Source organism: Hyposmocoma kahamanoa, unplaced genomic scaffold, assembly GCF_003589595.1.
Source record: "Hyposmocoma kahamanoa isolate Upper Pololo Valley unplaced genomic scaffold, ASM358959v1 86, whole genome shotgun sequence".
Taxonomy (NCBI): domain Eukaryota; kingdom Metazoa; phylum Arthropoda; class Insecta; order Lepidoptera; family Cosmopterigidae; genus Hyposmocoma; species Hyposmocoma kahamanoa.
In genome coordinates, this window is record NW_020654289.1 from 13,537,873 (window position 1) to 13,548,021 (window position 10,149).

Sequence of the window (10,149 nt, forward strand, 5' to 3'; positions counted from 1 at the left end):
GTTTGAAAAAACAAATATACGCGATAAGTTAATTAATTTTAACTGTTTTTAAAAGAGAATCTTGTGCTCTATTTTTGATGGATGGCAGCAGTACTGCTGGCACACAGCTTGACGGCAGAAATAGGCGAGGTACGTCCAGAGTCGAGTGTACTGCCGTACACTCTGGACGAACTCTTTCAGAAGGAGCTCTACTGCTACTAATTAAATTTTTTTAAAGCCGGAGTAGCCTAATGGTTTTTTATTGCCGCCTCTCAAGCAGAGGTCGTGGGTTCGGATCCGGGCTCGGACCTTTGAGTTTCTCGGGAAAACGTCGTGATGAAACCAGCACGTCGAAGGTTCACGACCCTCGGAAAATGTGTGAAGTCCCCAGTCACCATTGAGTCAGTGTGGCGGACTGTGACCTAAACCCTCATCTGAGAGGAGACCAATGCCCATCAGTGGAATATATAAATGAGTTGATGATGATGAGCAATAAATTTATCTGATCAATTGTGATTCGATAAATTTATTATTTATTAGTTTTAAGCGAACAGTGGTGGTAATACGAGTAGAAGGTTTAAAATAATGGCCTTTATCATGGTCGATTCTTCTGATGTTTGATTACTTACTGCGGGTAGACAGATAAATGACGTGTCTAAACGTTGACAGGCACGCCTCATTAGTTAGGTCTTAACCACTGCCAGAGAAAAACATGTGGACAAAAACTCAACTCGAAAAAGGCAATAACTTTCTGCGAAAAATAGTGTGTTTCCCTTATAAATCTATGATTTTCTGTCATAATATCTTAATGGATTTCTTGTGATAATCTTGTGCAGTTAGAATGCTGAATAATTTTATAATGCCATTCTATGAAAGGGAATGGTATTCGAACAATTCATTTAGTTAATAATTAACTTGAGTACAAAGTTGCAAATTTATGTACCTATTCCAAAAACAAATTCAAAGAACTACACCTGCAACACCTACTCTCGCTACAAAAATCTGTCCTGTTAGTTGTACGTACTCTTTTTCGTGATATTCCTAAAATTATTATTTTGACTTTAATTTATTTGTTTATTACACTTAAAAATATTCACAATCATAATTTACACTTATAATTACAGTTATATTCACACCCGGATATGCACTTACATATCGAATTTTAGGTGCACTAAAATTTAGATGACAAAGTGTAATCATATTTAATATTTCAATTAATAATGTAACTATGTCGCTTATATTTTTAACCGACTTCAAGAAGGAGGAGGTTCTCAATTCGACTGTATTTTTTGTATGTAGGTATGTTACGTTATTACTCTGGCATTTGTGAACCAATTTTGATGATTGAATAAAAATATTCCACCTCTAAAGGTGGCAAACTAGGGCATGAATCCGGTTTCGCGCACTTTCCGGTAACCGATTTCAATAAAACTTGGCAAAATAATTCCGCGAACTTTTGAGTTTTGTTTTTTTCACAAAAAAGTTGTAATTGCTTACAAATAATTTCTACTTTTAGTCCCTCTCGGTGGTTCTGACTGAAAATCAGCGCTTTAAGAAACATTAGGCATATGCCGAGTTAGCGCCTTTTCACTACTATCACAAAAATGGTTTTATTTTTGTTTTCGTATTTAATCTGTATTTGTGTTACATTAGTCAATTTTCTATTTTGATCCTCAAATAAACTGTGCACTTTTTTAAATAAACGATATTTTTTTTTGTTTGATATATAAATTAATTGTTCCATCTATGTTAGTAAAGTTGATTTACGGATAATTTATAAATAAACTGTATTCACATGCAGTAACACGATTATTATGTTTCAGTATATTAAGTTAATATTTGGTATTCAAAAATAATATTTGATCCTCTTTTTCATTATCACATATTTGTAACCAGTATATCTTTTGAAATTGATCTCCTAATAAATCTTGATTGCTTGATTGTGGCCTCCATTCAGTACTTTAGGTTAGGTTAGCATATTATAAAAAAGTAGCAAGAGTGAAACGAGCGTGGCGCGGCAGCGGCCGGCAAGTTCCATAAGCCAATTTACTTGCCTTTGCGAACACATTTTCAGGTCAAATTATATGTGTTATAATTGATATAAAATTAATACACAAATATAATCAGCATTTACTTAGTTTTAAAAATAAGTGTCTAAATTTGATTTAGTGCTCATTTGTTTTGTTTTTGTTGTGCTTGGGCATCAAACTATCAAAGTTAATTTATACAAATCAAATATTTTTTGCGTGGCTCAGAACAAATTAAAATATCCTCGATTTAATTTCATTAGAGGATCAATCATTAAAAAAGATTACCTCTGATTCTTTTGCCTGCTACTTTTGTAAATTTAAAGTGATCATTTAAATACATGTCTATCTATATTGGTAAAATTTTAATTGTAACTATTAAACGCGTCCTAATACTAATTTACATGACAAGCATTAAACATTTTGTGTGGTCGGCTTTCTTGTTCGTAGAATCGAAAGCGAAAAAGTCGACCTCTCGTCTACTTTTCAATTTATTTGTGATGGCGCTCTTGTGGAACATAACGAATGGAATTATTTGGGAGCAATGTTGTGACGGAAATTATTCACGCTGAGAGCGGGCGGCGATCACGCGCGCCATCTGTTGCCATCCAAATTTGATTCGGAGGCATTTATTAAACAGCGAGCCCCTATTGTTCCTTTGAAAGCGCCCTCAATTGAAAGACTTTGCTGCTCCTTTGATATTGTTTTGTGGGTAGTTATAATGTAGATAATAATTAATTGGCATTCCAAAGCGTTGAAATAGAATTCTGTTGGCAAACAACGTTAAACAGTAACCTTTCCAAAAACAATCTTATTTCAATGTAAGCTTAAAGTAAGCTTACTATAATATTACTCATATTCGTATCATGACGAACCTGTCAACCAAGTAATGTATTATTGTAATAGTGATCGAAAGAACGAATGATTTCCCAATATTGTCTATTCCTTACTAAAAATACGAAAGAAATAACGCTATGTGAACTATATAATGCCATCTCTTTCTTTTTTGATGTTCCGAATCATGTTATTGTAATATAATGTTTAAGTACTTAATGTTATTTACATTCAGAGAATTTTGACTGTTAAGAAAAGAAAAGTATGTAATAATAAAATCTATTAAAATTAAGTTGTTTTCAATAACTATTCCGCATTTTCATAAAGAAAAATAAATAAAACATGCTGAGTCTTGATAGTCACGTTGTGAATTCGGAACTATAGTTTAATGTCAACTGTTAGTTTGGCCAAGGACCATATAGATGGCGCTGTCATAATATTACGAAATAAACTTGGCGTATTTTTATTTAACGAGAAATTATTTCCAATGTGCTATTAAATAAAAAGTAAACAAAATATTGAAGAGATATATGTAAATAAATAAGTTCAACTTAACTTTTAATCATTACAAATCAATATTAAGACAATAAAACTGAAAATAATATTGTTTCCATTTCATCCGTGTAACTGTTTTAAGATTGCTAAATTTGACATAAGACCAATATTACTTTAATGTTAAAATTGCGTCACGAGTGAATGAATAGTCACAAAGCTGCCAATAAAACATCATAGTTTTAACGTTACAATAAGCTTACTTTAAGCGCGTTATGGTACGAAAAGTCAATGAAAGGTTAAAGTAATATTGTTTTAAGAGGTTGTGGTAGGCCCCCAGATACTGTTTTTATTTTGTCGCGGAATATGTTGCATAGACCAAAGCGGATGGAAAAATGTCAATACTGGTAGATGGTGCTGAAAGAATGTCGTTGTTACTCTTCGCATTTACTAAAATGCTCCAGGGTAACGTTATTGTAACGGTTTTTCCTGAACCGTAATAAAACGTTTCACATGTCGGACGCAGTCCCGTTGACCGCGTGCGGTCGGCGTGAAGCTAAATTGATGGGTCACTCCATCGCCAATGTAATGGTCCTTCAAAACGAACGACCCCTGGTCAGTAAGTGAAATTCACGTTTGATTAACTTTTACTCAAGGGTAGTGTTTTAACGAAAGTGCGTGCTTGAAAGAAAATGGCACAGAAATCTATTACCGCTCAAGTTTTAAATTTGTGTAGAATTAAATTGCCCCTAAAATTATTCGAAGAGATTTCTGGTTAGGGGAGATATGACTATGTCTCAGATGCGTTACAATATGCTCTCAAGAAAATACAATCTGTCACACTTATCGAGTTGTTAGGTTTGTCTGAAAAAACTAATGTACACGATTAAAATGGAAATAAATTTACCTTGCTTAAAAGCGAAGGATAAATCGTGAAATCGAAAAAATTGGACTAATGCAGGGTTCGCGATGTAGCCTGGTAATTTACTTCCATTTTCATTACTAAAATATATTTTTCTCAAAGTAACGCTTCAATTTTGAATGTAACCTATAAATTAATTAACGACCCGAAAAAATATAATAGTTTTTTTTTTAGTTTACTGGTGTACATATCGAGTTCTTAGGTGCTTGAAAAAACAAATATACGCGATTTAAATCCGGAAAAATAGTTTCATTACTTATGTATAATAGTTTTATTACCAATGTCATACTTACGTTTGATGTTGTTAAAACCAAAATGAACTAGAAATTTTTATATACCATTCCAGCAAGTGATATTGAGTAAAGTCGATTAGAGCAATAAAATACTGAATAACTTACCTGCAAGTTCTTAAGGGTATGTTCACATGACAAGCGTTCAACGCGCGTTAGGTTTTCGAATAGTGTACACGTGACGGGCGCTTTTCGGGCGTTGAGTGCGCGTTGAATAAATCCGAATTAAAGTCGTCTGTACCCTTTTTTAGAAAAAAAAAAATTCAATTTCAATTGCAAAACACGTCTCACCGCGGCGAAAACCTATTATCTCAAAGCGCGCTTCAACGCGCGGGGTTAAGCACGCGTTGACCGCTCGAATATTGTTATGGGACACCTACAGCGATTTACGTACAAAATTCGATAAGTTGTAAGCGCGCGTTAGCGAAACGCGCGTTGAGTCGTTATGTGAACATGCTCTAAAGGCCCTAGCTGTTTTACTTCCATGCCGATAATGTCTACTTGATATGATAATGTCTACTTGGTTAAACGTGAGCAAAGCCTAAAACTTTCAATTTTAAAAGGTTCTATCTACTCCTTGGTTGTATTCTTCAGTCTACCACTTCCAGAGTCAATGTCAGGTCCGCACCTGTAACTGGTGCTCTGTTATTAAATTTTTCTGATAAAATTTCGCGTTCCTAAAACTTCATATTTTTAAAAGTTACATAAAACCACATTTCGAGCAGTCAATATTTAAGTCAAAATATCAATTGTGGAAATTTGTTTTTTTATGATAATAAATGACCGGACGAACAGGTTATCGCCTGGTGGTAAGCTACACGCCTGTCCATAATAGTTGCAGTGTCACTGAGAGCTTTAATTCGCAAAAATGTGAGGGGCACCGCCACTGCGCCCGTCACCCTGAGATATAAGTAGAAAAGTCCCATGTACCTATAATTTCACTAGCACCGTTACTTTTCCAAACCGAAACACAGTAATGCTCACATTAATGCTTGACGGCACAAATAAATAAGGTATCAGCACTTCCCTGAACGAACTCTTTCACAAAGTGCTCTACTGCTACTGAAAGTTCGAATGTAATTTGCGAAATTTATAATTTAACAGTTACCGGTAATTTTGCAGTTGAATACCTCAGACCCGTAAATAGGACGTCCTTCCAGGAAGGAAATTGTTATTTGAGCCATTGAGCTTAATTGTCATAAATAATGACAGGGATGTAGTAACTGATGCAAACCTTTCAGAATTTTTCATTTCTAGTCAGATTTTAAAAGGATCTCACCGAGTACATACATAGATATCGTTGGACTTCACGAGCTAATTATGTTTGGCGAGCCGATCTCATATTGAAGCTTGCCCTGTATACCTCAATATCAAAATGTATGAATAGAACATTACTAGAAGCAATAGTTAAATCTGCCCACTTATAACTAGTTACGACTTGATTGCACTCCGTAGTGCAGTACGTCTTAGAAATGCATAACTCGTATTCGTGATTCAGATGCTCTATCAAACACGGAGTGGGTTTATACCGCCTCTTTGAAGTTTTAAAGGCGAGCTATGGTTATATATCGTCTGGGATAATGCAAAGCAGCGTAATTCGTCGTTGCAAATATAAAACCTTTTATGTGTCATTTGGTCTACAAGAAGTTTTGTAAATATTTGAAAAGTATATTCAAAGAGTAACCGACTGAAAAAACTCTCCTGTGAATATCTTATTTCAATGACAATCAACAAAAATACTCTCCACGAAAACTTTAAAGGAAAGCTTTTTCGGTTTTCTATGATAGTTACTTTTAACACATAGAAGATATTAAATTTGCAACGACAGTATGTAGCATAGGTAAAAGGCCAGTATGTACACAAAACCAAATTTTACAAGAGAGGGTTTTAACGTTATTAGTTTGTTATTTCAAAAGCTGCAACTTTCATTTTTGCGCTATAAGGTACCACAACTCGAAAGTTAAGTAGAAACTACTGTATATTGCGTTAAAAAATACATACGAAACCCAGAAATTAATTGTTATTTACCGCGTATAATGATTTCCGTCAAAGATTTTGGGCAAATGAGTATAATAAGTTACCTGGTCTCAAACATGATAATTCTAAAGAGCAATACCCTCTAGACCTTAACTCAGAATTCGATTCCAAGATTTTCACATACGCCCACGGTGGTTATTGCAGGTCCACAGAGGTCTTGTTTTTATGGTAGCAAGTGAACGGACGAACAAGTCGTGCACCTGGTGGTAAGTGTTACGCCCGTCCATAGCAATTGCAGTGCTACTCAGAGTTTTAAATCAAAAGATTCGAGAGACACTGCCGTTGCGCCCATCAGCCTGAGACATAAGTTAACAAGTCCCATGTGCCTGTAATTTCACCAGCGGTTACCTATCAGTAGCCTGAAATGACATTTTCCAAAAATAACGTTTCGTCGAAATTTTATAACCTCGAAAGTAATTTTGAGAAGAAAATGTTTTTTCTTTTAAACGTTTTTTTTTTTTTTTATCTCTGGGAAACGCGTTACGCGTACCGCTCGGCTCGGGGGGAGCTGCGAGCGGTTATGTGTGACTCCCGGGCTCTAGCCCGGTATACACACTAAAACCCAGCGGTTAACCCCCACCGCCATAGCGAGGCGCCCTGGATCCGCTTACGCATACTACAGGAACGCCTCGGCGGATGGTCCGCGTGAGCGGCCTCGGCGGATGGTCCGCGTGAGCGGCCCCGGCCTTCAGAGAGTGCCCCGGGTCAACACAAAGGCACCCTCACACTTGTGAGCATAGACTTGGAGATAGGGTCCCCCGACCCCTGTCCCCACGGCTCACTACAGCGGGGGAAGAAGGTGGGCGTACTGCCTCCTTCGTCTCCCCAGCCGCCGTCTTCGGAGCGGGTCAGCGAGGGGGTCGTCCTCTCTGAGCCATTCCGAGGCCTCCTTGTGCGAAAGTACGCTTTCACAGAAGGAGGCCATTGCATCCCAACACCTCTGACTGTCGAGCATCGCGCTCACGATGGTCGACAGCGAGAGATCTCCGCCCACTAACCGCGGTCAGGGAGTGCCGCTGGGGGCCCCATGCCGCACATTCTGGCCACGGTATGATGCACTGTATCGACGGGAGCGCCACACTCGTGACAGACAGGGGTCGTCTCCCGACCTGCAACCCGGTGCAGGTATTCGCCGAAACATCCATGTCCGGTGAGAACCTGCACCAGTCTGTAGGACAGAGACCCATATCGCCGGTCGACCCAGCGGATTAGGTGGGAGCGAACTGCCTCCACCGTCACTAAGCCCGCGACTGGGGCCTCTAGATCCTCCGTCCATTTTCGGATTAAGGCAACGCGGCCCGCTGCCCTGATCCTCTCCAGGTCTTCGGCGCTCGGCCTTTCCCCCCTGGCCTGCATGGCCGCTCGGTATCGGTACACTTCCGCGAGCACCTCCGCCTGGAGTTCCCAGGGAGGATCGCCCGCCAGAAGAGTGGCGGCCGTCCATGTTTTCTTTTAAACCTAACTTAACCTAACCTAACCGAACCTAATCGTATCTTTGCGATAAATATTCAATATATCCGGAAAGAACAACTGTTTCGTTATAATCCGGTTTTCAGTGTAATGAAAATTCGAACAAACGTTATTTCGGACAAAAAAAATTTTCAACTTTATGATAGGGTCACCAGCACCGCCAAGTAGTAATGCTCACATTTACATTACGTTACATATGGTAGACATTGGTAAGATGGCAGTACTTCCCTGGATGAACTCTTTTACAAGAAGCTCTACTGCTACTAAAGATTGTAATTCTACTTACGTTGACATATCATTATAAAATAACAAAAAATATCTAGAGTGCATAATTTGCTGATATATTTACTATTAAAGCAACAAGGGAATGGGGAATATATATGTAAGTAAATATATATGTTATAATTATTTTCCTTTAAAATATCCTGAATCTTGGGTCAGACATATACAAACATGTTTTTTTATAGATAACCTTGTTAGGTCGACACAATTAATTATCTTCATTTGTTGGTCTAGCATGTTATCGTCATCTTATAATTTACAATTAAACATATATCTACATAATTTCGTAATATTATCACGTACGATCGTATTTCCAAGGTATATCGCATGACATAACAATAGTTTGGAACCTGCCTGCAATATAAATTCCATACGGATAGTTAGAAACTGTCACGTTATTCTTCTTTTATTAGGGTCAAACAAACAGTTAGACGTGGGAAATACTACTTGATTATCGATAACAAATTTAATAACTAACGTCGTTAACTACAATTTATGTAAACAGTTTAAGCAAATTTTACACAGCTTTACAATGTTGGCACTACCTGCAAATAATACAATACACACAATATGTATATACAGATTGCCCCTTCAATAGACACAACAACATCAATCGATGAGAGCACTCACAAGAATGAATAAATAAACTTTGTTTAATTAGCTATTCCAACATAATGCATCCAACAGAGAAACATGTAAACACCCCTACATACAAAATAAACGCATTTATAGGCCACTAACTGCCATTTTTAATGTATTATTTTAATTTTCTAACAATTTTTTTAATTATTGATGGTCAACTCTTTGAAAGTTTCAAAGATTTTGCCAATAATATAAATTTTATTAAATATATTTTTAAAGGAGTTTTTTTTACCTGTTCAAAAGTGATCGCTTCCTACTATTGGTACGAGATGCTTTAATAGCAAACAGGTGATAAGTCCGTAATGTACGCATATGAAATTGAAACTTTACGTGATATATTGTTGACAATATCAGGGCAGTCATATTTGTTATTGGAAAAAATTTATTTTTCAGAAACGTCATACTTTATTTTGTTACCCTAACGTCTATACATATATACGTTTACGTTTACGTATTAGCATAGCACGCAATAAATTAATAAACAAACGTATGGAGGACCGCATCTAAAGATTATCATGTATCAAAGTTATTTGTTATTAACCAAAATCTTGTACCATTTACATAACGTTGAACAATATTAACAAATGATGATAGTGCGGAAGTATCGAGTTCTTAGGTTTTCGCGATTGTTACACATAGGAAATGAAACTATTTTTCCGGATTTAAATCGCGTATATTTGTTTTTTCAAACAAACCGACGGTTCGTTCGGTCGGACAAGTCTGCAGTCTGCGAGCATGTCATGGATAAACCTACACATTCAATGAAGTTTGACAAACCCCAGGTCCTTGCAAAAAAAGTCCGTTATCTACCCAGGATGCTGCGAGAGGCCTTTGAAATTAAAAAAACATCCTAATTTCAACAGGGAAGATGGTTTCTCCGTACCACCAGTTTGGGATCCAGTATTTCCTCTAATGAAAAATCCCAAACAGACATAAGACTGCAGTACTAATTAATATGTTTTAGTTTATTCTAATTTCTATTAATAATTAATAATAAATTAAACTTATAAAAATTCATTCAATAAAATAATTTGTAAAACTTAATGTAGCGTAAATTGGAATGTTTTCTTTGTAAAATTAAAAATAAGGTATTTAATTAATAACTATTGTAACTATAGTGAAAAAATAGGGTGGTTTGCATTAATATTAGACATAACTGGTTGAAGACTGTACC

General features: G+C 36.6%; 1 pseudogene; it reads right to left on the minus strand.

Moving 5' to 3' along the window:
• LOC113234913 overlaps positions 1-7,937 on the minus strand; it is a 24,755-nt pseudogene extending 16,818 nt beyond the window's left edge.
• Between the last annotated feature and the right edge of the window lie 2,212 nt (positions 7,938-10,149).